The sequence below is a fragment of the Erinaceus europaeus genome, chromosome 1, assembly GCF_950295315.1.
Source record: "Erinaceus europaeus chromosome 1, mEriEur2.1, whole genome shotgun sequence".
Lineage (NCBI taxonomy): Eukaryota > Metazoa > Chordata > Mammalia > Eulipotyphla > Erinaceidae > Erinaceus > Erinaceus europaeus.
In genome coordinates, this window is record NC_080162.1 from 141,334,058 (window position 1) to 141,359,494 (window position 25,437).

Below are 25,437 nucleotides of genomic sequence, written 5' to 3' on the forward strand. Positions count from 1 at the left end.
GACTTCACGTGTGGAATGACAACCCTTCAGCTTCATTACTCGGGTGAGACCTTTCCTTTTATAGTACACTCTAATTTCATCTCAGGTAGTTCACTTTCTAACAAAGTCCCATAACCTAGACATACACCAGTTTCTGTGAGAGAGAGCGTATGTGCACACGTATCCATAAACTACTGCAAAATATATACCTGAAAGCAGGATTACACTAGAGTTTGCAGTGAGTACCTCCCTAACACTTCCTCTCCACTATTCCAAACTTGGGATCCATGATTGCTCAACAAATTGTTTGGCTTTGTATGTTAACTCTCTTTTCAATCACCAGGTTCCAGATGCCACCAGGATGCTGGCTAGGCTTCCCTGGATTGAAGACCCCACCAATGTGTCCTGGAGCTCAGCTTCCCCAGAGACACACCTTACTAGGGAAAGAGAGAGGCAGACTGGGAGTATGGACCGACCAGTCAACGCCCATGTTCAGCGGGGAAGCAATTACAGAAGCCAGACCCTCTACCTTCTGCAACCCTCAACGACCCTGGGTCCATGCTCCCAGAGGGCTAGAGAATGGGAAGGCTATCATGGGAGAGGGTGGGTTATGGGGATTGGGTGGTGGGAATTGTGTGGAGTTGTACCCCTCCTACCTTATGCTTTTGTTCACTAATCCTTTCTTAAATAAAAAATAAAAAAAAATAAATAAATAAAGTAGACTGCTCTGGGGGCACTCTTACAGTGTCACTGAATGTTTACTCAGTTAGCCAAGTCACTTCTAAAAATATGAATACTACGAAGTAACTAAACCCAAAAATCTTTTTCTTGTGGTAGCAAGGTCTCATACATACATGGTATCACCATTAAGTAGCCTTCCTCAGGCAACATTTCTTACTAATCTATGAGATAGAGGGAGAGACAGAGACAAAGTGAGACATCGAAGATCAGCTCCACCATCCACAGAGCTTGGCTGGTGCTATCGATGGTTTTCCTTTATAGTGCCAGAACTTGAACCCAGGATTTTGAGTATGGAAAGACACACATCTGCTGGATGACCTATCTCCCTAAGTTCCCAAATAAGAGCAATCAAAATTCTTACACACACACACACACACACACACACACACACACACTTTTCTTACTGTCATTTATAAGTGATGATAAGCTCATACACATCTCATAAACTGTGATATCAAGTCATTCTGAACTCTGACAAGATGCTCAGAGGCACAGATAGACACACTCCTCCTCCTGCTCTTTGCTGCCTCTCTTGATGTCATTTTTGGACTCTGACAAAAGTCAATTCCAAATGGATCGGACCTGGATGTTATACCAGAAACTATCAAATACTTAGAGGAAAATATTGGTGGAACTCTTTCCCATCTAAATCTCAATAGCATCTTTGATGATACAAACCCAATTGCAAGGAAGACTTAAAATAACCCAAACCAAATAATATTGCATCCGCCGATCACAACCTAACCAATTCACCTCAGACTGTATCCAGAGACTTCACGTGTGGAATGACAACCCTTCAGCTTCATTACTCGGGTGAGACCTTTCCTTTTATAGTACACTCTAATTTCATCTCAGGTAGTTCACTTTCTAACAAAGTCCCATAACCTAGATATACACCAGTTTCTGTGAGAGAGAGCATATGTGCACACGTATCCATAAACTACTGCAAAATATATACCTGAAAGCAGAAGTACACTAGAGTTTGCAGTGAGTACCTCCCTAACACTTCCTCTCCACTATTCCAAGCTTGGGATCCATGATTGCTCAACAAATTGTTTGGCTTCCTATGTTAACTCTCTTTTCAATCACCAGGTTCCAGATGAAACCAGGATGCTGGCTAGGCTTCCCTGGATTGAAGACCCCACCAATGTGTCCTGGAGCTCAGCTTCCCCAGAGACACACCCTACTAGAGAAAGAGAGAGGCAGACTGGGAGTATGGACCGACCAGTCAACGCCCATGTTCAGCGGGGAAGCAATTACAGAAGCCAGACCTTCTACCTTCTGCAACCCTCAACGACCCTGGGTCCATGCTCCCAGAGGGCTAGAGAATGGGAAAGCTACCATGGGAGGGGGTGGGTTATGGGGATTGGGTGGTGGGAACTGTGTGGAGTTGTACCCCTCCTACCTTATGTTTTTGTTCACTAATCCTTTCTTAAATAAAAAATTAAAAAAAAAAAAGGAATGGGACTACATCAAATTGAAAAGCTTTTGCACAGCAAAAGAAACCATCGGCCAAACAAAGAGACTCTTCACAGGCAGGGATAATATTTTTACATGCCATCATGATCCTTTACATCAGACAAGAGACTAATAACTAAAATATACAAAGAGCTCACCAAACTTAGCAACAAAAAACAAATGACCCAATTCAAAAAGTGGGTGGAGGATATGAACAGAATATTCACAGACATGAAAAACTACTCCAAGTCACTGACTGTCAGAGAAATGCAAATAAAGACAACAATGAAATACCAGTTCACTCCTGTGAGAATGTTATACATCAAAAACAACAGCAACAACAAGTGCTGGAGAGGTTGTGGGGACAAAGGAACCTTCCTGTACTGCTGGTGGGAATATCAATTGGTCCAACCTCTGTTGGTGAACAGTCTGAGGAACTCTCTGAAGGCCAGAAATGGACCTACCCTATGATCCTGTAATTCTTCCCTGGAGACATATCCTAGGGAACCAAAATACCTGTCCAAAAAGATTTGTGTATAATTATGTTCATAGCAGCACAATTTGTAATAACCAAAACCTGGAAGCAACCCATGTGTCCAACAATAGATGAGTGGCTGAGTAAATTGTGGTATATATACACAATGGAATACTACTCAGCTATTCAAAATGGTGAATTCACCTTCTTTACTTCATCTTGTATGTAGCTTGAAGGAATCATGCGAAGTGAGATTAGCCAGAAAGAGAAGGGTGAATATAGGATGATCTCATTCACAGATAGAAGTTGAAAAATAAGAACAGAAGAGAAAACACAAAGCAGAACTTGACTGGAGTTGGTGTATTGCACCAAAGTAAAAGACTCTAGGAGGGTGGGAAGGGTTCAGGTCCTGGAACATGATGGCAGAGGAGGACCTAGTGAGGGTTGTATTGTTATGTGGAAAACTGAGAAATGTTACACATGTACAAACTACTGTATTTTGCTGTCAACTGTAAACCATTAATCCCTCAATAATGAAAAAAATTCTGGCAGGAGGCAACTGGCACATAAGGAAAGGATACTGAGTTATCAACTTCTATCTACCAGGCAAGGCCAAAGTGGAGTCGGCAGAATAGGCATAATAGGGAAAGACAGAAAGCTACAAGGGAAGTTGAGGCCTACAGGATGAGTAATTTGAAGGTTCTGGAAGGATGAAGCCAAGAAAAAACAAAATAAATAAAAATGCTCAGAAGAGAAAGAGTAATATTTGCTGGCCCCAACACTACTGAGCCAAGTGCTAGGAGCTACTATTGTCATAATTAAGACGCTGGTAACCAGAGCAACTTCTGTCTATATTCACTCAACCTTACTGGATCCCACATTTCTAGAAAGCAAAGGAAGAGTGTCGTAAGTGTTCGGGGCGCCAGTATGCCGGGCTAGCTTCACGGTGGGAGACAAAGACCAGGGACATATGGCTGAGTGGAGAAGCTGTATTTTTTTATTCACGAGCCAACGATTCAAAAAACTAATCTAACCTAATCACCACACAAATCTGTCTTGCATCTTTCTCCTCCAGTGGCAGCATCAGGAACTCAGAAGTATATAGGATAGGGGGCAGGGAGAAGGAAAAAGCGCGAAACTAGCAGGGGCTAAACCAAATCTCCCGGAGGCAGGGGGAGTGAGACCAAACCAATGTAACAAGATGACCATGTAAATAGACCACAACGTCAAGCAATGTAACAGAAAGGATCCCAGAAGCAGAACTAGAAGCATACCAACAGAAGAGTCTCCAGCTTTCCAGTCCTGTTTACCTCTGTCACCACCATGATTTGCAGTCAGAACAAGCATCATCTGAACATAGAGTGCAGGGAAAACTTTTCAGGCAGACAAGAAGGGTAAAACCCAAGTGAGGACAGGATAGAGGACAAGGAGGAAAGGATCAGGAGGCACTTGGGCATCATTTCAAGTTCAGCTCCAGGGAATTAAATGGTATTCCGTTTTTTAATTTTTTTAATTATCTTTATTTATTGGCTAGAGACAGCAGAAACCAAGAAAAAGGGGGAGTTTGAGAGGAGGAGAGACAATGACATCTGCAACCCTGCTTCAACACTTGTGAAGCCTTCCTCCTACAGATGGGGACTAGGAGTTTGAACCCCAGTCCTTGAGCATTGTAATATATGTGCTCAACCAGGTGTACCACCACCCAGCCCCAGTACTCTGCTTTATAAAAGAATCACTTTTCACATTTCTCTAGGTAACTTCCAAGGAGGTATCAGCTCCCACAAGAAGCCATGCCCTATATCATCTCTGTAACAAGATGCACAAAAGGAGCTGGCAAGTATCTACAATACTTGAATGCGCAAATTTGCACAGTTGGTTACAGGCTCATAATAGCTCTGTGCCTCTTCATTGTCATGCTGGGATTCCACAGGTCTGCGTTGCCTTCCCATTCTTTAAAACAGAACAGCTTGAAACATCCCTTGGCAAGTTTAACTACACACATACACACACACACACACACACACACACACACACACACACACAAATAGAAACACCCCATGAAGAATGTGAAAGACCAATCTTAAACACAGCAGGATGGCAAGGTGTAAACAAGACTGGTAAGAAAACATTCTTTTCTTTTTTTTAAAAAAAAAAAAATCACTTCTTTTGACAAGGACTTTATGATAAGAATAAATGCATCTCCAAAGAAAAATTCAGAGAAGTGTGAAATCACAAGCCAGGTGACTTGAGAAATTTGCAGCAAACCACTGCAATCTCCCCTCTTTATTTATTTATTATGGGATAGAGACAGAGAGAGGGAGGAAGGAGATAGAGAAGGAAAGAGAGAACCACCCACAACCCTACTTCACCACCTGTGAAACTTTCCCCCTGCAGGTGGGGACCAGGGGCTTGAACCTAGGTCCTTTCACACTGCAATGTGTGCACTTAACCAGGTGCACCACCACCTGGCTCCCTCACACTTCATTTTATAAATTCTCCTTCCAGAATGGTACATGCTCTAGGCTTTGTGTTTTTTGCTTTACTTCTATGCACCACAAGCAACATTTTTAAGACTGTTGTAACATTCCTCAGTCACATTTTTCTTCTCTGGGCCCACAAGCAATGTTGTCCAGAGAACCATAAACTGTAATGTTTCCATATTTCATTTTACAGAATTATGTTCTTACATGCAGGAAAAATGTGCTCCTAGACTATCTTCATGAGTTTTTTTTAATGTTTTTACTTATTTATTTATTAGTTAAAGATAAAGAGAAATGGAGGGGGGAAGGGGCATAGAGAAAGGGAAAGAGATAGAGAGACACCTGCAGCCTTGCTTCACCACTTGTGAAGCTTTTCCCCTGCAGGTGAGGACCAGGGACTTAAACCCAGGTCTTTGCAGAAGGTACCATGTGTACTTAAGCAGGTGTGCCACTGCCCAGCCTCCAGAATTATCTCTTTATCTCTGATCTTTGACATTTTTTATTGGATAGGACAGAGAGAAACTGAGAGAGGAGAGGGGAATAGAAAGGGAGATAGACACCTGAAGCCCTGCTTCACCATTTGTGACACTTTTCCCCTGCAGGTGGGGACCAGGGGCTTAATCCTGGGTCCTTACACACTGTAGTGCTTAACTAGGTGCACCACTGCCTGGCCCCTATCTTACTGAGTTCTTGATATACCCATTTTTGCTGCTAGAGGACTCAGTGCCTACAAAACTCTAGCATCCTCTATTCTTTCAATTGGCCTACCAATGATTGAGCACTGAATATGTCTTCTGGACACGTCATGAAGATGTTTGGTCAGATTTTGGCTTTGAGAATCACATGGCCCAGTGGGAAACAGTTGGATGCATATGGAGTAATGGCTGCATATAGATGTCAAATATGAAGGACTCTGAGCAGCAGAATACATAAAAGACAAGAGGGAGTCTTTGTCCTCAAAAATATCACACTATCTCTGAAGAGAAAATTATCAAGAGCAAACAATCAGGGAATAAGACAAAAATAGAATGGCCAAGCATAGAATACAGCAGTAACAGGAAACTGAGGGAAAAGGAGAGATGCCTGTGGGATTAAGTGATGGCTCCGGCTTCCGGCTCCTGAGAACAGTACTGAATAAAGAGATAGAATGATTGTGTTGCTGAGGGCTTGCTGAGCCCTTGTTGACCTAGACATCTGCAACCAATGCCATTGCTGCCTCCTAGCACTTGCACAAAAAGATTGGCCACCATGATGCAAAATGCAAAATGTCTATGCACAAAGTCTGAGCACAGATATACTGTACAGAAAGACTGCTTTGAAAATGAATCTACTTCGGAACCGGATGATGGTGCACCTGGTTGAGTGCACATATTGCAATGCACAAGGACCTGGGTTCAAGCTTCCAGTCCCCACCTGCAGGGGGAAAGCTTTACCAGTAGTGAAGCAGGTCTGCAGGTATCTCTCTATCACTCTCCCTCTCTATAACCCCATCCCCTCTCAATTTCTGGCTATCTCCAATAAATAAATTAAAATAATAAATAAATAAATAAAGGGAGGGAGGGAGGAAGGAAGGAAGGAAATGAACCTATTTCCAATTAAACCCAGCCCACTAGGTAAGAAATTCTGGTGATTGTTCCAATCATATAATAAAGAAATAAGTAATATCAATAATCTCAATAATAGATGAGATACTATTTTTTTATGTTTTTCTCACAGCACTGCACAGTTCTGATTGGTGGTGGTATTACGAATTGAACCTGAGACCTTTGGTGACCAGGCATTGCATAAGCTGCTCTCCCCAGCTCACATTTATACATGTGGCAAATAAATATGATGAAGCCAGGTCTAAACTCTTGCAAGAGGAAATATGACCATGAACCAACAACCTTGGCAAGTTCTCTAAAGCCTTCCGGTGGATTCAGCTCCAATAAAGAATTGCTGTATGCTGTTCTGGGCTCTCACTTGATACTTCCTTCACAAGCAGGAAAGGTTACCTTTATTTATGTTAACTGATTTTGTATCTGTAAGAAAGAACTCTTTATTTAAGACCAATCAAGAAAACAACCCCAAGCAAAAAAGTGAGGAAAGCCAGCAAAATCTGACCTTTACTTTATTAGTTAACTGTTGCAACTCTAGAGATCCATTGTACCTTTGGAATAAGAAGAGCCAACAGCTACTTATTTCTATTATCCTTTCCACAAATTTTGGGGAGGGGGGCTACATATGACTTATTATGCTATTCGCTCACCCAAAAATATTATAACAAAACTGTCTACTGTGAAAATGATTGAACAAAACTATGGTTTCCACTTTCACTGGTTAAAAGACAAGTAAAAGGTACACTTACTTTATAGTTGTTGTTAGTTGTTGGCTAGTTCCAGGAGGCCGAAGCTAAGATGATCTACAAGAAAATAAACAAAACAGCTACTCTAAATGCAAGCACCATAAGGACTGTTTGTAAGGTCATTTATTCCCACCTATGTTAGTGGCAGAGTGCTGTAAAGCTGCCAATAACTTGGGTCTAGTTATCAGTGGTTTTGGGCAAGGATGGGATGACGATGGAACTCTGCAGAAAGGACTAGCCTGGAAAGAGAAGGCGTTAAGGCAGTGAGGGAGTCTAGAATTCACTTCTGTTGATATTTACACAGTTCCTTAAAAATGGGCATGAACAAGGTACAAGGTACAAGTATGTTCAGGAAACTCAGGTTCAGGCCAGAGGGAACACCAAAAAGGTTTAGCAACCTCTCCGAAGAGTTATCAGGCACTGTGCAATGGTTCATGATTAGTCAACAACTTGCTTGGCTTTATATGTTAACTCTCTTTTCAGCCACCAGGTTGCAGATGCTAGCAGGATGCCAAGCAGACTTCCGTGGGCAGTAGGACAGCAGGTTGGCGGAAGGATCCCGGTTCAAGCCCCTGACTCCCCACCTGCAGGGGAGTTGCTTCACAGGCAGTGAAGCTGGTGTGCAGGTGTCTTATCTTTCTTTCTCTTCCTCTCTCTGTCTTCCCCTCCTCTCTCCATTTCTCTCTGTCCTATCTAACAACAATGACGACATCAATAACAATAATACAAAACAATAAGGACGACAAAAGGGAAAAATAAATAAATATAAAAAAACTTAAAAATATACCTAACAGGGGGTCGGGCGGTGGCGCAGTGGGTTAGGCGCATGTGGCGCAAAGTGCAGGGACCGGCGTAAGGATCCCGGTTCAAGCCCCTGGCACCCCACCTGCAGGGGAGTCGCTTCACAGGCGGTGAAGCAGGTCTGCAGGTGTCTATCTTTTTCTCCCCCTCTCTGTCTTCCCCTCCTCTCTCCATTCCTCTCTGTCCTATCCAACAACGAACAACATCAACAATGGCAATGATAGTGACCACAGCGAGGTTACAACAAGGGCAACAAAAAGGGGGGGGGGCGGGGAATGGCCTCCAGGAGGGGTGGATTCATGGTGCAGGCACTGAGCCCAGCAATAACCCTGGAGGAAAAAAGAAAAAAAATCTACTTAACAGTCTTTTCCCCTTAAAAACTTATATTTCAAAAGATTTTTTAAATAAGCTCAAGCCTCTTTTAAATATCTATACTACTAAAATACATAAGTTATTATGAATAAGAAAAAACTGAGCTCTTGTAAGAAGATTTTTTTTATATTGCTGTAACTAAAAATACCATAATACCTATCTATCACTTGCGAGATAAAGGTTTTAAAATAAACCCCAGGCTCTTACCTTGGATATGTCCTTCTGATATGTCAAGTTAGTCCTTTGTGATCTGTCTATCAGGAAGTTTACAGTTTATGAATAAATAAATATAGCTCGCTAAATTTACTTTATTCCAAAGCCTTAACTGAATCCTTTCTGAGTACTTATATAGCTTATATAGCTACTTTAAATGATTTAGTTTGCATATACAAATACCAATGCTTGTGACATGAAAGTTTGAGAACCTATAGATAAACACTACTTTCAAAAGTTTTAAGTATTAGGGGAAGAGATTAGTCACCAACACCATTTAACTACTATTTTCCCTCTTATTTTTATTTATTTTGCCTTCAGGTTTATCACTCGGGCTTGGTGCCTATACTAAGAATCCACTGCTCCTGTGGTCATTGGTCATTTTTTCTTTCTTTTTTTTTTTTTTTGGATAGGACAGAGAGACATTGAGAGAGGAGGGGAAGATAGAGAGGGAGAGAGAAAGAGAGATCTGCTTCACTGCTTGTGAAGCGGCCCTCCTACAGGTGGGGAGCGAGGGGCTTGAACCAGGATCCTTGCCTGGGTCCTTGCGCTTCATACTATGTGCGCTTAACTCAGTGCCACCACCTGGCCCCCTTGTTTTTTAGAAACAGAGAGAAAGAAGCCATGGCACCAAAGCTTCATTCACATGGCAAAGCAGCACACTGTCCAAGTCAAGCTATTTTTCCAGCTCTTAGCAGCTCTTTTTAACATTCAAATAAGTCCTCTCATGTTGAAGGTGAACAGAATGGTTTCTGGTTTCAGCATTCAGATCTAACTTTAACCCCAAATATGGCATTTTTGCCATGCTGACAAGTGCTTGTGAATAGAATCCAATAGCACTTTACATTTTGTTTTCATTGTGAGTCAATAAACTTAGTTTGAATTTCAGAATCTAACCCTAACTCTCCTCAGGAAGTAGAACAGGCTTACTATTTATTCATCTGGACAAGTATGTCTCATACTACAAAACACAATTAAACTGGAAACAGATAGTCTTTGTCCTCTCAGGGGCACCCAGCATAAGCTAGATATACTCACAACACAGCTGACCACTTAGCGGCACAAGCTGGAGCTGTGTCAGTGAATCCTCACTCACTGGTCAACAGATAAAGGACAGAACCCTGCAGGGTGAACTCCACTTCCAACACTGGGCAGTCAGTACTTCTCTACTTGACACACATGTATAATGACAGCATTTTAAGGAATACCATGCCATGTTCTCCCACTGTTATTTATTTATTTATTTATTTTTAAATAATTTATTTCTTTATTGGGGAATTAATGCTTTACATTCAACAGTAAATACAATAGTTTGTACATGCATAACATTCCCCAGTTAGAGTACTGTTAGAGTATTTAAATGAGAGTAAAGCTAGTTCTCTCCACTTTAGGAAACATGGGCATTAAGTACAGACAGAGCAAATTGAATAGGATTTTATTTGCCTTCAAGCGCCCTTGCTGTTATGCCCAGTACTCAAAGTTCAACTTCACTATTGATTGGCTCCTGATTGATGGAGGTTCCTGAACTGTCTTCAGATGCTATGATTCACACCGAAGTCATGATGCTGTGACTCAAATCATAAGATGCATATATGCAATTATATATGTTTATATATGCACATATTTTTATTATTACTGAAGAAAAGACAGACCATTCAAGTATAGAACACACTCTTTTTATCTCCATATAAAATAATTTTTATGTATTCAATTTAGAGATGCAATTTTATGGGGCTAGGCAGTGGTGCACTCGGTTAAGTGTACATACTATAGTACGCAAGAACAAAGGTATAATCCCCAGGCCCCCACCTGTAGGGGGAAAGCTTCATGAGGGGTGAAGCAGGGCTGCAGGTGTCTCTGTCTCTCTCTCTACCTCCACCTTCCATCTCAATTTCTGTCTCTATCCAATAATAAATAAATTAAATTAAAAATAGTTTTAAAAAGAAAATACAAAAAAGAAATGCAATCTTATTATTATCATCATATTTATTTTCAATTAATTTATTTTTATTATATCTTAATTAGTGATTTAATAGTGATTTACAAGAGTATAAGATAATTGGTGTCAGACTGTTACTTTGGCAGCTGAGGCTGATCACTTCTGGGTCCAAGTTAAAGACATGAATGTTAAAGGAGGAAGAGGAGGAAGAAGAAGAAGGTGGAGGAGGAGGAGGAGGAGAAAGAAAAAAAGAAGGAGAAAGTAAGTTGGTAAGTAGATAAGTAAGTAAGTCATCTATGCCATAAGTGAGTACAGACACATATGGCTTGTAGAAGGAAAGAGGGTGAGGGAGCAATTCCAAGGACTGAAAACCTGTGCTCAAAGATATTAAGTACAAAATTAGATCTGCAGCAGAGAAACACCACTTCCAGGTCTGAGTTTTAGCAAAAAACAAACAAAGAAACACTGTCAAAACTGAAAAAAAATCACCTAAAACCTTACCACTTTACAACTATGGGTTCTGGAGTTTCCAATGCCTTTGTCCCACAGAGGCTGGAACATCAGCACAGAGACCCTATATTGACATCAAGGTCACTGACCTGGCCCAGTGACTCAGGATAAAATCTTCCCATCCCCATCAAGACACATAAGCAGGGAAATCAAACACTTTAGGCACAATAATAAAAGAACACTAAATGTGGAAACTGAGAAATGATGACAGCAATGATGGAAATCCTGAATGACCAGACAGACCTAGAACTAGAAGAAATGATGGAGACATTAGTTCAGGAAATTCATTATGAAATCAATTTAAGAAAGTAAAGATTCAAGAGCTAAGTGATCATTTTACCAAACAATTATACAGAGAAAAAAAAAAAAAAAAACTTCAAACAGAACTGCAAAGCCTAAAGAACACTTTGAATGCAGTTCAAGTTAAGAGGCCTCAGAAGTTGACTTAACAGGGTGGGGGTAGATAGCTTAATGCCTATGTAAAAGAAACACATGCCTGAGGCTCTGAAGTCCCAGGTTCAATCCCCTGCACCACCATACACCAGAGCTGAGCAATGATATGGTAATAAAGAAATAAGCAAGTTTACTAAAAATTAAATAATTATAATGAATAATATAAAAAATAAAATTAAAAAAAAAATGAAGTAGGCTTAAGAGCAAAGATCTCAAGTAAGGTACCTAGCATCACAAGTGAGTCAACTAGAAAAGGAGCAACAAAGAAACTCAAAAGTCATCAGAAGAAAGAAGACAGTCAAAATTGGAGCAGAAATTAATGAAATAGAATCCAGAAAGATGATCCAAAAGATTGAGGAAATAAAGAACTTGTTCTTTGAAAGTATAAGTAAAATAGATAAGTCACTGGCTATACTCACAAAAAGAAAAAGGGAGAAAGCTTTGATTTAAAAAACAACCAGGCATATTGCACCAAAGTAAAAGACTCTGGGGTGGGTGGGAGGGGAGAATGCAGGTCCAAGGATGACAGAGGACCTAGTGGGGGTTGTATTGTTATATGGAAAACTGGGAAATGTTATGCATGTACAAACTATTGTATTTATTGTCAAATGTAAAAACATTAATTTCCCAATAAAGAAATTTAAAAAAACCAGGAACGAGAGAGATAAAATTGCAACTGAAGATGATGAGATACAAAGAATCATATGTGAATATTATAAACGTGTCTACAGGAATAAATTGAACAACCTAGAAGAGATGGATGCATTTCTAGAATCATGCCACCTGCCAAGCCTAACCCAAGAGGAGGTAGGTAGCTTAAACAAGCTAATCACTAGTTTAGAAATTGAACAAGTCATCAAAGTTCTTTCCAAGAATAAAAACCCAGGCCCAGATGGCTCTACTAACAAATTCTATGAGACTTTCAAAAAAGAGCACCTATTATTCTCAAGCTATTCCAGAAAATCGCAGAAAGACAAACACTACCAAACACATTCTGTGAGGCCAACATCACTCTTATCCCCAAATCAGGAAGGAACTCTACCAGAAGAGAAAACTGTCGACCTATATCCCTGATGAACACTGATGCAAAAATCATGAACAAAATTTTGGCAAGTCGAACCTATCAACATATCAAGAGAATAATTTACCAAGACCAAGTGGGATTCATCCCTGGTAAACAGATAGTTAAACATCCTCAAATGAACTATTGTAATCCATCACATCAACAAAAGGAAAGACAAATGTCACATGGTCATATCGACTGATGCTGGAAAAGGCATTCAACAAGGTCGAGCACCCTTTTATGATAAAGATTCTCCAGAAAACGGGGATAGAAGGACTTTCTTGCCTAAGGCTCCAAAGCCCCAGCTTTAATAATACCCAGCACCACTAGAAGCCACAGCTGAACAGTGCTCTGGTAGCTCTCTGTGTGTATCTTTCTCTCTGTGTCTATCATTAGAAACAAATAAATAAAATACTAAAATAATCCAGGTGTTTCAGTCCTACATAAATAGATGTAGATTCTGATTAAATAAGCAAGGTTTTGTAATAATTAAATTACAATTTATGTACAATTCATTGTAACATTCAAATATCATTGACAAACCTGAAATAGAAGAGGAATTGACATTGCATAACACCTACCATACTTAAGGTATATTCCATTTGATTTTTACCAACAGTAGAACAAAGCAGTTAATATTCTCCTCATTTTACTGATACTGATGAGGTTCACAGATAGGAAACAGCTGTGTGCAGAGCAAGCCAATAAGTATCAACAATCCATATTGATCTATATCAGTTTTACCTTAAAGTTGAGTGGTTTCTATATAAATAAAAAAGCAAGGCCAGGCAATGGCACACCTGGTTAAGTACACACACTACAGTTTGTAAGGACCCGGGTTCAAGCCCCTGCAAGGGGGAAGCTTTACAAGTGGTGAAGCAAGGCTGTAGGCATCTTTCTGTTTCTCTCACTTACTACCTCCCTCTCCCCTCTCAAATTCTCTCTCTCTCTCTCTCTCTCTCTCTCTCTCTATATATATATATATATATATATATATACACAATAATAAATGAATAAAAATAAAATAAAATAAAAAATAAATAAATTGCTTAAAAAAAATCAAAAACATAACCTAGCTCTCTGTTAACCTCTTGCAGGGACCGAAGTCCTTGTGAACCTGTGTGCTCAACTGGGTGAGGAGTCATGGCCCAAGCCCACTTCATGTTCTTTCATGTGATGGCAAGGAGGTGTGGTTGCAAGGGAAGGCACAGAGAAGCTGAGAAAAGGAAAAGTTTCTTTAAAAAATATTTAATTTCACATGAGAGTGATGATAGAGAGACAGCAGAACTTGGACTGGAGTTGGCATATTGCACCAAAGTAAAGAACTCTGACATGGGGAAGAGTGTTCAGGTCCTGAAACATGATGACAGAGGAGGACCTAAGTGGGGGATTAGAGTGTTATGTGGAAAACTGAGAAATGTTACACATATACCAACTATTGTATTTTACTGTAGACTATAAACTATTAATCCCCACAATAAAGGGGGGGTAAAAAAGAAAAAAAAATCTTGTTTATTTCATTTTAATGAGGGGAGGAGCAGAGGAGACTAGAGCCCTGCTCAGCTCTAACTGATGGTGAAGTATTCGTATAATACATCTTAAATCTGGAAGAAAACAAAAAGTTTCTTCCCTACTAAAAATCCAGTAATACATTCATTTATTTACTGTCCATGTGAACTGATATCTATGACTGTGAAAATCCTAACATAAACTTATGAACCGGGAGTCGGGCAGTAGCTCAAAGGGTTAAATGCACATGGCGTGAAGCACAAGGACCAGCATAAAGATCTTGATTCGAGCCCCCGTTTCCCCACCTGCAGGGGGGTCACCTCACAAGCGGTGGAGCAGGTCTGCAGGTGTCTATCTTTCTCCCTCTCTGTCTTCCCCTCCTTTCTTGATTTCTCTCTGTCCTATCCAACAACAACAACAACAATAATAATAACCACAACAATGATAAAACAACAAGGACAACAAAAGGGAAAATAAATAAATAAAAATAAAAAAAAACACTTATGAAACAGCTTGCAAAACCACTACCTGCACATCCTTCTACCTCCTGTGACAAACAAGAGCTTACGGTGGGTATTCTGTAGCGTCCTTGTCACGTGTCTGTTCCTACAAGGATGCTTATGAGGGTTGACAGGCTGGCATAGAGCATTAAATGAAAGCATCATCTCCACCTTATCAGCAGCAATTTACAAAGGAAACCACTACTTAACATCAATTACCTCACAGTCCTACTGCATCACGTACATAAGTCAAACCCCATTTCAAAATGGAAAAAGCTATATATCTTTCTGCACAAGGGGAACCAAAACAAGAAAATAAGAACTTGTTTATTTATTTATTTATTTATTTATTTATTCATTTATCCTCCTGACTTCTCAAATTATAAGCTTGGGGAGAGAACTCAGCTAGCCTTCACCTTGAATGAGGCACGTTTTTGGGTAGGACTGTTTTCATTAAACACCTTCCATCATGGTGACAGACTTCCAATTTGAGTCCAGGATATGAAACAGAGGATATGATCTAAAATCCACATTTGACATCAAGCAGCTGCTTAACCTGAAGATCAGCAGAGAGGAGAGGCACCCTGTGTCATTCATTTCAGACACTGCCCACAGCTTCAGAATTCACCTGCAGACTGGCGCCTGGTGTGAGCTGATGAGGGAGGCAGGGGCCTTCAGAATCGAAACTCTAGCCCATCTGCTACTGGCCTGCTGCTGGAAAAAGCCTTGCTAACAGGCTCTCAGTATCTCACTGTACCACACAGTTGGAGTTATATCATAGAAGGAGTTGTCACAATTAAAAGCCATCTTGAAATTAACTGAAAGTATATCCAAATGCTACCAGGATAGGGAACCTACAGATATATTCCCAAGCAGGAGAGGAAGACTGATCTGTAAGGACTAATGAACCTTGAAACAGAAAATGGATTCAAATCCTGATTATCCTTCTTACATTCTATTTTCCCTTCGGTAATTTTCTCGGTCACCTTCTTAAATGAAAAAAAGAAGAAGAAAAAAGTCTCTTGGCCCAGAGAGTTATTGGTCAAGTAAACCCATTGCTAAGTAAAGGTTCTATTCAAATATGTTTTATTTTAGGAAAGCTAGAACTTTTGATAATTTGTATGCAGTACAAGGTCTGAGACAGATGTGGATGTCAAAACATTCATTTCTGTGTATCCTCCATTACTGTGAACACCACTACCACAAGCTGTTCTTTTAAGGCGTGCATGGTGATGATTAACACTTGCTCGGCATGCCCTGTTCTAAATACTTGATGCATAGCAAATCATCAGGGTAACTCTGTAGTAGGTTCTGTAGATGTTACTACCACAACTGTAAAATAAAAGAGGCTGAGTTATAAGGAAGGTAAGGAAGTCACTTAAAGAAATAATATTTACTGGTGGAACCAGGACCTCTCCCCACAGGAAAAGTAGCCATCCATATGGCTCTCAGGTGTGGAATGGCGTCTACACACCTGTCCCATTCTCTCCAGCCATTCCATTCTTGGGTTTTCTTTCTCTTGTCCACTGAATGTTCTTCAGGTTTCTATTCTCATCTGACTTGCAATCGCCCTCTCTCCTACTAATCATTACCTGGCCTTGACTTTAATATCTTTATTTATTTATTGGATAGAGATAGCCAGAAATTAAGAGAAAAGGGGAGAGGAAGAGAGACACCTGCAGCACTGCTTCACCACTCACAAAGCTTCTCCCCTGCAGGTGGGGACTGGGGGCTTGAACCCAGGTTCTTGCCCATTGTAACATGTACATTCAGCCAGGTGTGCCACCACCTGACCTAGCCTTGATTTTAGGTAGCACCTCTATGCTGAAGACTTGATTCCTCTGTGCAACCAAGTCTTTCACTTATTCAGTTGCTGAATGAATGCTTTATTTTAACACCATGAAATGACCTCCAGCTCCTCACACCTGAAATGGCACATCTGATGCTAGATTCTCTTCCACAAAACCTGCTTCTTCTCAGTCTGACAACACCATTCATCTAGGTGGACAAGTGAGAGACCTAGGAACACTTCTGAATCTCTTCCTTCAAATTGTGTATCTGTCTGGTCCATCTCCAAGTCCTAACAATGCATCTTGCTAGTCCAACAATGTCCATGTATTTGTATGACCGGTCAGTCTCCTCATTCAGAAATCATTTAGGTCCTTGCATTATCTTTTGTAAAGCATCTCCCTGCACCACTCATGCAGTATTTTATTTTATTTTATTTTAATATTTTGCCTCCAGGATTATTGCTGGGGTTTGGTGCCTGCACTATAAATCCTTGCTCCTGGAGGCCATTTTTCCCATTTTGTTGCCCTTGTTGTTGTCATTATTATTATTGTCATTGCTATTGTTGTTAAATAGGACAGATAGAAATCGAGAGAAGAGAGTAGACAGAGAGGAAGAGAGAAAGACAGACACCTGCAGACCTGCTTCACTGCCCGTGAAGCAACCTCCCTGCAGGTGAGGAGCCAGGGGCTCGAACCAGGATCCTTATGCTAGTCCTTGTACTTCGCTCCATGTACACTTAACCCATTGCGTTACTGCCTGACTCCCCATTCATGCAGTCTTATACCTATTTCACATTACACTCAATATGGCCTTTCAAAACCAAACCTTGTTCATGTATTTTCTTGGTGAGAACTCTTTGAAGGGCTCCTAGTGACCTTGAGATAAAGGTCTGTGTCCTTCACTTGACTTCCAAGGCTGTCTTTGATTGCATGAAACACAATAGCTTCATCCTCAGCTCCCTTCTCTCTTATATGTTTTCTTAAAAGCCTAGTGAATGAACTTCTTTCAGCATCTTTTTATATCTCTCTCTCTCGTCTCAATGCCACTGCTTGTCAAGCTCTCCTTTTGCACAAAATAGTCTCAATTTCTCACCCATTACACATTTTGTCTATCTACTATTCATTCTTAAGGTATTGGCTTACCCAGAATTTTCTCTGGGCAGTCTTCCTTGACTCTTTTAGTCTTGTAGTTTTTATCAGATGTTTTTCAAGAGCCCTATGTAAGACTTGTTACAATTTATTGCAGTTACCTGGGGGTTTTTTATTATCTTTATTTATTGGATAGATACAGAGAAAAATTGAGGGGGGTTAGGGAGAGAGAGAGAAAGAGAGAGAGAGAGAGAGAGAAAGAAAGAAAGAAAGAAAGAAAGAAAGAAAGAGATAGAGAGAGAGAAAGGGAGAGAGAGAGAGAGATACCAGCAGCCCTGCTTCACCACTAGCAACACTTTGCCCCTGCAGGAGGGGACTAGGGACTTTTACCTAGGTACTTGTGCATTTTAACATGTGCACTCAGCCAGGTGTGCCATCATCTGGCCCCTTGAAGTTGCAAGTTTAATTGTCTTTCTGGCTACACTATAAATTCTTTAGGGGGTCCGGCGGTAGTGCAGCAGGTTAAGCACACATGGTGCGAAGAGCAAGTACCGGTGCAAGGATTCCGGTTTGAGCCTCCAAGATCCCCACCTGCAGAGGTTGCTTCACAAGCAGTAAAGCAGGTCTGCAGGTGTCTATCTTTCTCTCCCCCCTCTGTCTTCCCCTCCTCTCTCCATTTCTCTCTGTCCTATCCAACAATGACATCAATAACAACAATAATAACCATAACAATGATAAAACAACAAGGGAAACAAAAGGGGGAAAATAGAAGCCAGACCTTCCACCTTCTGCACCCCATAATGTCACTTGGTCCATACTCCCAGGGGGTTAAAGAATAGGAATTGTGTCAGGGGAGGGGATGAGATAAGGAGTTGTAGCAGTAGGAATTGTGTGGAGTTGTACCACTCTTATCCTATGGTTTTTGTCAGTGTTTCTTTTTTATAAATAAAAATTATTTTTAAAAACCCTACAGGAGCAGTGGATTCGTGGTGTAGGCACCTAGCCCTGGCAATCAAATAAATAACAAAGAAATTCTTAAAGGGCCATGATCACACAAGTCTAGCTCTCTGCTAGAGAGCCATGAGACTAGAAAAGCCTCTGGCACATATTAGGAATTCTACAATTATTACATATTAACTTAACATTGTATAAACTAATAATGCCATCTTGAATTGTGCACTAGAAATTGTGCCAATCCAAAATAAAACACTTATTCTCCCAATTCAATACTTTTTTTTTGTTTTCTAATGCATTGTCATGTAAAAAAAACATGCTTTTGTTACTGATTACATAAGACATTAGAGTAGAAAAGAAAGTTATGGGAAGGCTTTCCTCCTGTTTATATTTCCCAGAGACTTTGATGCCTTACTGAATGACTTGCATCCACAAGAAAGTAGTAATATGATGAAGAGTTGACAGTCGATGAAGCCTAAAGGATCCTGGGTAGTGTTCTAATGCCTGGATCTCTATTCCAGCTTTCTAGGCCTATTCTCAACCCTGACACTTTTTTCCAAGACAATATTTTTTGTCCACCTGCATGTTAACTATCAGACTCAGGCAAAACTTACTAAAGTCATGGGCGCCTTGGAACATACCTAGCTTTTTCCCATACAAAGACCCCTAGTTTCCTCTGCTCTATTCCTACCTTTGGATTCCTGTTTATTAAACAATTTGTCCTGCTTTATATCTTACTGCATTTTAGCCACCAGGTTGTAGTTGCTACCACGATGCCAATCTGACTTCCCTGAGCAGACAACTTCACCAATGTGACCTGGAAACTGATCTCTCCAGAGTCCTACCCCACTAGGGAAAGAGCCGCTGGAAACCTTTCCTCAACATGAACATGTTATCCAAACCCAGTGTGGCCCATTTTCAGCGACAGATGATGAATTGTGGGAGCTAATGTGACCTCACAGTATCAGTTCAGCCCTTGTTACATAGACACGTTTATTGCAAAGCTTTCCCTGTGGTTTAATTTCCTTTAAAAAAAAAAATTCTCTTCTTAAGATGAGTCCTTGGCCAACATCAACTCCAGTCACTAAACAGAATTTCAGTCACTAGCAGTGGACTCATTCTTTGGTGTCTGTCTCTCTTTCCCTCTCTCTCTCCTCCTATTTAAAGAGAAAAGTAAAATTTTCAGGACAGGTAGGTAGCATAATGCCAATGCAAAAGATGTTCATGCCTGAGGCTCCAAGGACCCAGGGTCAGTCCCCAGCACCACCACAAACCAGAGTTGCCTAGTTCTCTAGTCTCTCATAATATGATATGACATGACACAATGATATAATTTAATACAATTCAATAAGAGTCTTCTAGGAACAGGGAACTATGATGGTTAAGAATCTAATCAATAACGCTGATGGCAAGAAAAATAAAAGGAGAGGAAAGAAACAAGACCTCTTGTGATTTTTTTTTTCAGCACCTTTCCGTTTTCTTCAGAATCATTTCTCACAGCTTGTAATTAAAAGGTAAATGTCATGATGATTTGATTGCTGGCTGCTCCATTCCCTATTTAACCCGTTGACCCCCTGCCTCCCCACCACTGTGAGGTTTGTGAGAGAAGAGTTAGTCTAGTCTGCCTCTTGATCCCCAGATCCTCCCAAGCTGCCTGGCAGAAGGCAGGGGTTGAATGAATACTCATGTAAACAAACCATTGTTTGTAGGACCATCATGGTAGGGGAAAGATGGAGGTGATCGCTCCCATATACTACTGAGACCCTGAAGAGTGTTCTGTCCCAGCTGACTCTGGGGAAGATCTTGACTTTCAGGGAACAGGGAAAGGAGTAAAAAGGGCCTGGTGCAAGACACAGCATCTCTACTAATCCACCTACCTTACTGCTCTCTTTGTCTCAGCTGTTCTTTATGTACTGTTCTTTCATCTATCAGTCTCAAAAGAAAAACAAAACCCCAAACTGGTAACTTGAAAAGAAATTTAATGAAACTTTTATTTATTTATTTGTAAGTTTTTGTTAGTGATTTAATAATAATTAACAAGATTATAAGATAACAGGGCTACAATTCCATACAGTCCCCACCACCAGAGTTCTGTGTCCCATCCCTCCATTGGAAGCTTTCCTATTCTTTATCCCTCTGGGAGGATGGACCAACATTATTTTTTTTTAGACTTTATTTACTATTTTTTTAATGTGACTAGTGATGTAATACTGATTTACAAAATTATAAGATAACGGGTATAATTCTGCACTATTCCCACCACTAGAATTCTTTGTGCCCATTCCCTCCAATGGAAGCTACTCCTTATTCTCCCAAGGTTGGTGACAGCACTGGCTGAACCTTACAGTTCAGGACATGAATTACTGCCAATTACCTGTACAGTTTAGGACATGAATTACTGTCAATTACAATTACCTGTATTGGGTCTTACCATATGCCAGATGGGGAGCTCCAATGGCCAAACCACATGTGGACAGGAATAAGCTGATCAAACTATGTATTACAGAGTGTTGCTACTACCATCAAATCTCCAGTCCACTGAACAAGAATGAAACTAGACTTCCTTGGACAGATGACTTCACCAATATGTCCTGGAACCACACTTCTCCAGAGCTATATCCCACTAAGGAAAGACAGAAACAGGTTGGGGGTATAGATCCACCTGACAATACCCAAGTCCAGTAAAGAAGCAAATACAGAAACCAGAACTTCTACCTTCTGCACTCCATAAAGAATTTTGGTCCATACTCCCAGAGGGATAAAGAATAAGAAGTTTCCAACGGAGGGGATGGAACACAGCACTCTGGTGGTGGGAACTATATGGAACTGTACCCCAGTTATCTTACAAAATTTGTAAATCATTATTATAACACTAATAAAAATCATATATATATGGTATAGACCCAGCATCATGCCTATAGAGAGGACTTTCATGCCTGAGGCTGAGTTGCCAGATTTAGTCCCTGGCAGCAACATGAGATAGATATGAGCAATGCTCTATCTATCTGTCTATCTATCTATCTATCTACCTCTCGTCTCTCACCTATCTTTCAAATAACAAATAAAATTATGAAATAAAATATATCTATGAAAGAAAATCACTCTTAAAATAAAAAACAGTTCTCTTCATATTTATATAGATTACTAATAGTGTATGCTATTTAAATAAACATTTATTTGTTTTTTTTAATTTTTAAATAATGAAGTCAGTATAAAACAGATCATGACATGCTGTTTTTCCTTTGCATTTCAATTTAATGAATCCATATTATTATCATGTATATGTGTTTTCAGCTGAATATTTGTCATGCTTCAGATTCGAAGAAGAAAATAATTATGTTACAGAGTTGGGATTCTGAAGAGGTTAGCTGGTTTCCTGAAATGCGAGTGTGCTCACATTAGACACAGTGTTGAATCAGAAAGGGTCACTCTGCAGCTGACACTGTGTTCCAACAACCAGCCAGACTGAGGAGTGAGTCACCACACTGTGGGCATTTCATCAGAGCTTCTCCACTTGGGTATCTCGGGTAACAAGGGATGCTGAGTAACTCATAATTAAGGCCAGAAAGGCTGACAAGATAAAAAGACTGATGATTATAGCAACAGGAAATAGCCAGGTGGGAACGCTGACGAGTGGGACACATCTAGCCGAACTTTCTCCCTAAACTCCACAAAAAGTACTGTGAGAGGAAGCTGCTACAAGCAAAATGTGACAAGAACAAAGACAATATGGAAAGAGACCACAGCAATGAAAGTTTGAAAGCTGGCAAGCAGCTAGGTAAACTCTAACAGACTCAACAGGCCTGGAAACAAGAATCCTGAGGCAGCAGTGGGAAAGACAAGGAGCAACCAGATCACATTGCATAAGCCAAATGGCTCAGACATGGGCTGCACCAAGTCTTTTGTTTGTTTTGTTTTGTTTTGTTTTGACTGTTTTACCAGATCCCTGCTCAGTTTTGATTTATGGTGGTGCAGGGGACTGAACCTAGGACTTTGTAGCCTCAGGTATGAAAGTCTATTTGCATAATTATGCTGTCTACCCCCTGCCCAGGACTAAGTCTTTCAGAAAGAGTCAGTGTTGAGAAGATAAGGAAAAGGGCCTGGTGGTGGTGTACCTGATTAAGAGCGGGGTTTCATGTAATGATCCAGGTTCAAGCACCTGGTCCTCACCTGCAGGGGGAAACATTCACAAGTGGTGAAGCAAATCTGTAGGTGTCTCTCTCACTTTGTGTCTCCCCTACTCAATTTCTCTCTGTCCTATTCAATAAAATGGACAAAAAATGGATTCATAGTCCCGGCACAACTTAACACAACTGCCCCCCCCAAAGAGGTTACTTCCTTTTAATCCAGGTCTGCATTAAACCAAAACTTGCCTACCAGCAATAACTCTGGAGACAAAAGAGAGAAGAAAAGAAATAAGACCTATTTCAAGTCTTTAAAAAATATATTTCTATTAATCCCCCAATAAAGGAAAAAGAAACATACATATATATATATATATTTCTGTCTAGAGAGTCCAGAGCGCCAGTGGGGTATTGGCCGGGGCTCATGAGTGTGAGTGCTGCATTAGACTGCTGAATTGCCTCCCTGGTCAGTTGAGGTTTCTGCAGAGACTGTCAGATGTCCAGAGTTCCTTCCTGCCGGGCTGGAAGGAACAATTTCCCCTTTCTTTTTAACTAATGGCCATAGTATCAGGAGTGTGGGGTGAACAGAAACCTATATCATACAGGCATTTTTAAAAGAACTGGTACAAGACATGGAGGAACACGATAGGAGAGCAGCAAGAACCAGTGTGATGCCAAGAGGAGGCCTGAGGGGGGTGTTTCCTACCTCAAAGGGCAGTGCCTAGCAGGCAAAAGGGCATTTCTTGCCTCTGGGGGCATCTATTGCCTCAAAGGGCATTTCCTGCCTCTGTGGGCGTTTCATGCCTCAAAGGGCGTTTCCTGCCTCTGTGGGCATGATCTAGGAAGGAGAGGGAGTTTTCTGACTCTGGGGACAGGGCCTGCAGGCGAGGGGGGCATGGCCTATAGAGTCCCAAGGCTCTGGCTGCAAAGTTTATGCACTGCTGCGGTCAGTCTTTGAGAAACCCAGCAGCGTAAAGGGAAACTGCTGTAAAGTTGTGTAAAGTGTCCAAGAGGTGTACCAGTAAGTCTGATGGAAGTGTCAGTCCAAAGCAGATGACCATGGAAGAAATGCCAGGGGATGAAACGCTGCACGTCTGTCACGATTGGGAATGTCAGCCACCAGAAGTCCACTTTTCTGTAGAGAGTGAGCTTTGGAGTCTGTGAATTTGTTTCTTCAGGTCGTGCCAGGTCACATCATTGGTTTCCGGGGGTGCGTTGTAGTCATGCCACCTTGTGGGCAACGTCAGAGAACAGGGATCCAAATGGATTTCCGGGGATTTCATTTGAGCAGATGCTTTTTCATGTGAAGACTTGACAGCTGTAATTCACTTACTTGTCAAACAAAATTTGTAGCAGATTAAAAGTTTAGTATAACTGATAACTCCATTATAATTGGAAGTCCTTTCTAGTATAATTTCAAGGTTGTTTAAACAGTTTAAACTCAATAAAATATGGAAAGGTAAACAGAAGAACCACGGTTAGAAGCCTCAGACATGAGAATCATTAACATAATAATTGCACTATCTGCCCCACCCATAACTCATACAGTTTTCAGGATTAAATGTTTCAGATTTATGCCAAGACGTAAAAAAAAAAAAATCTAAGGAGGAAAAAACAATTTTTTTGGATTGTTTCTGGATGTCTCTAGAAATCATGGCTGTGTCCAGTATTTTTTTAAGTCAATGTCATACAAAAATTCAGTCATTCAAATCATTCTCTTATGAAATGCAACTGAAAGCAGACAGAAAACTTAAGATATTCAGAGAGAACAACGAGGGGGAAATCGAGAGAAAAGCTGTAGGCAGCTTTTGCTTCTTTCACCTTGAACCAGATTATCCAGATCTCACCATGTAGCATCATGAGTCCCTGGAGGGTGTCCTAGTCCAAAAAGCGCATTAAAATTGCCGCTAGGATGGTTTTGACTGTTCCTGCGGAATTGCTGCAGGCACCCATTTTTAAAAACGTCTTCCCATTGAAGAAAGAATCGAATTAGGAGGGTAGAACTAACCATGTGTCTCCATTCTTGGGGACTGCCAGGGTACTGGAGAATGCTCTTCAAGTTAGAGTAATCCTTCTCCGTGGGAAACATGCGAGAGGAAGTCCAGAAAGTCCCAGGGGAAATCTCCATGCATCTTCCAAGCTCTACGATCATGGTCATAAGAAACCAAAGTGTGGCCCAGAGCAAAATGTAGTCCTTTTCTTCAGCAAACATGGGAGAGGGAGTCCAGAATGTCCCAGGAGAAATCTCCGTGCATATTCCAAGCTCTACCATCATGGTCATAAGGAACCAAAGTTCCCGGTCAGGGAACCAAAGTGTGGCCCAGAGCAAAATGTTCCAGAGACAGAGAAACTGTCTCATGAAGAAAGAGTAGAAGCTTTGGAAAACTTCTTCATAAGTAGAAAGGCAGGCCATGACGGCTTTACTTATCTGGTCTTCTTTGGTCTGCTGCATGTGTGTGGATCCGAGATTCCTGTCCCTGTTTCAGGGCACCATTATGCCGGACTGGCTTCGCGGGTGGGAGACACACGACCAGGGACTCATGGCTGAGTGGTACACATTTCAGTCTTTATTCATGTGGAACACAGTGCAATCTAAGCTATGCTAAGCTATCTCTAATCACAATCCTGTCCTTATATATATAT

At 40.8% G+C, this 25,437-nt stretch overlaps 1 protein-coding gene across 2 annotated transcripts in view; it reads right to left on the bottom strand.

Annotated features, from left to right (window-relative positions):
• The window catches only part of NCALD (neurocalcin delta), a 435,454-nt gene that overhangs the window by 216,411 nt on the left and 193,606 nt on the right, over positions 1-25,437 (bottom strand). Inside the window, exon 2 of one of the 2 annotated variants that reach the window (XM_060196355.1) lies at positions 7,481-7,534. The exons of the other annotated variant lie outside the window; for it this stretch is intronic. The gene's annotated coding sequence lies outside the window, so the exon portion shown is untranslated. The remainder of the gene's footprint in view (positions 1-7,480; positions 7,535-25,437) is intronic. 2 annotated transcript variants of the gene reach the window in all.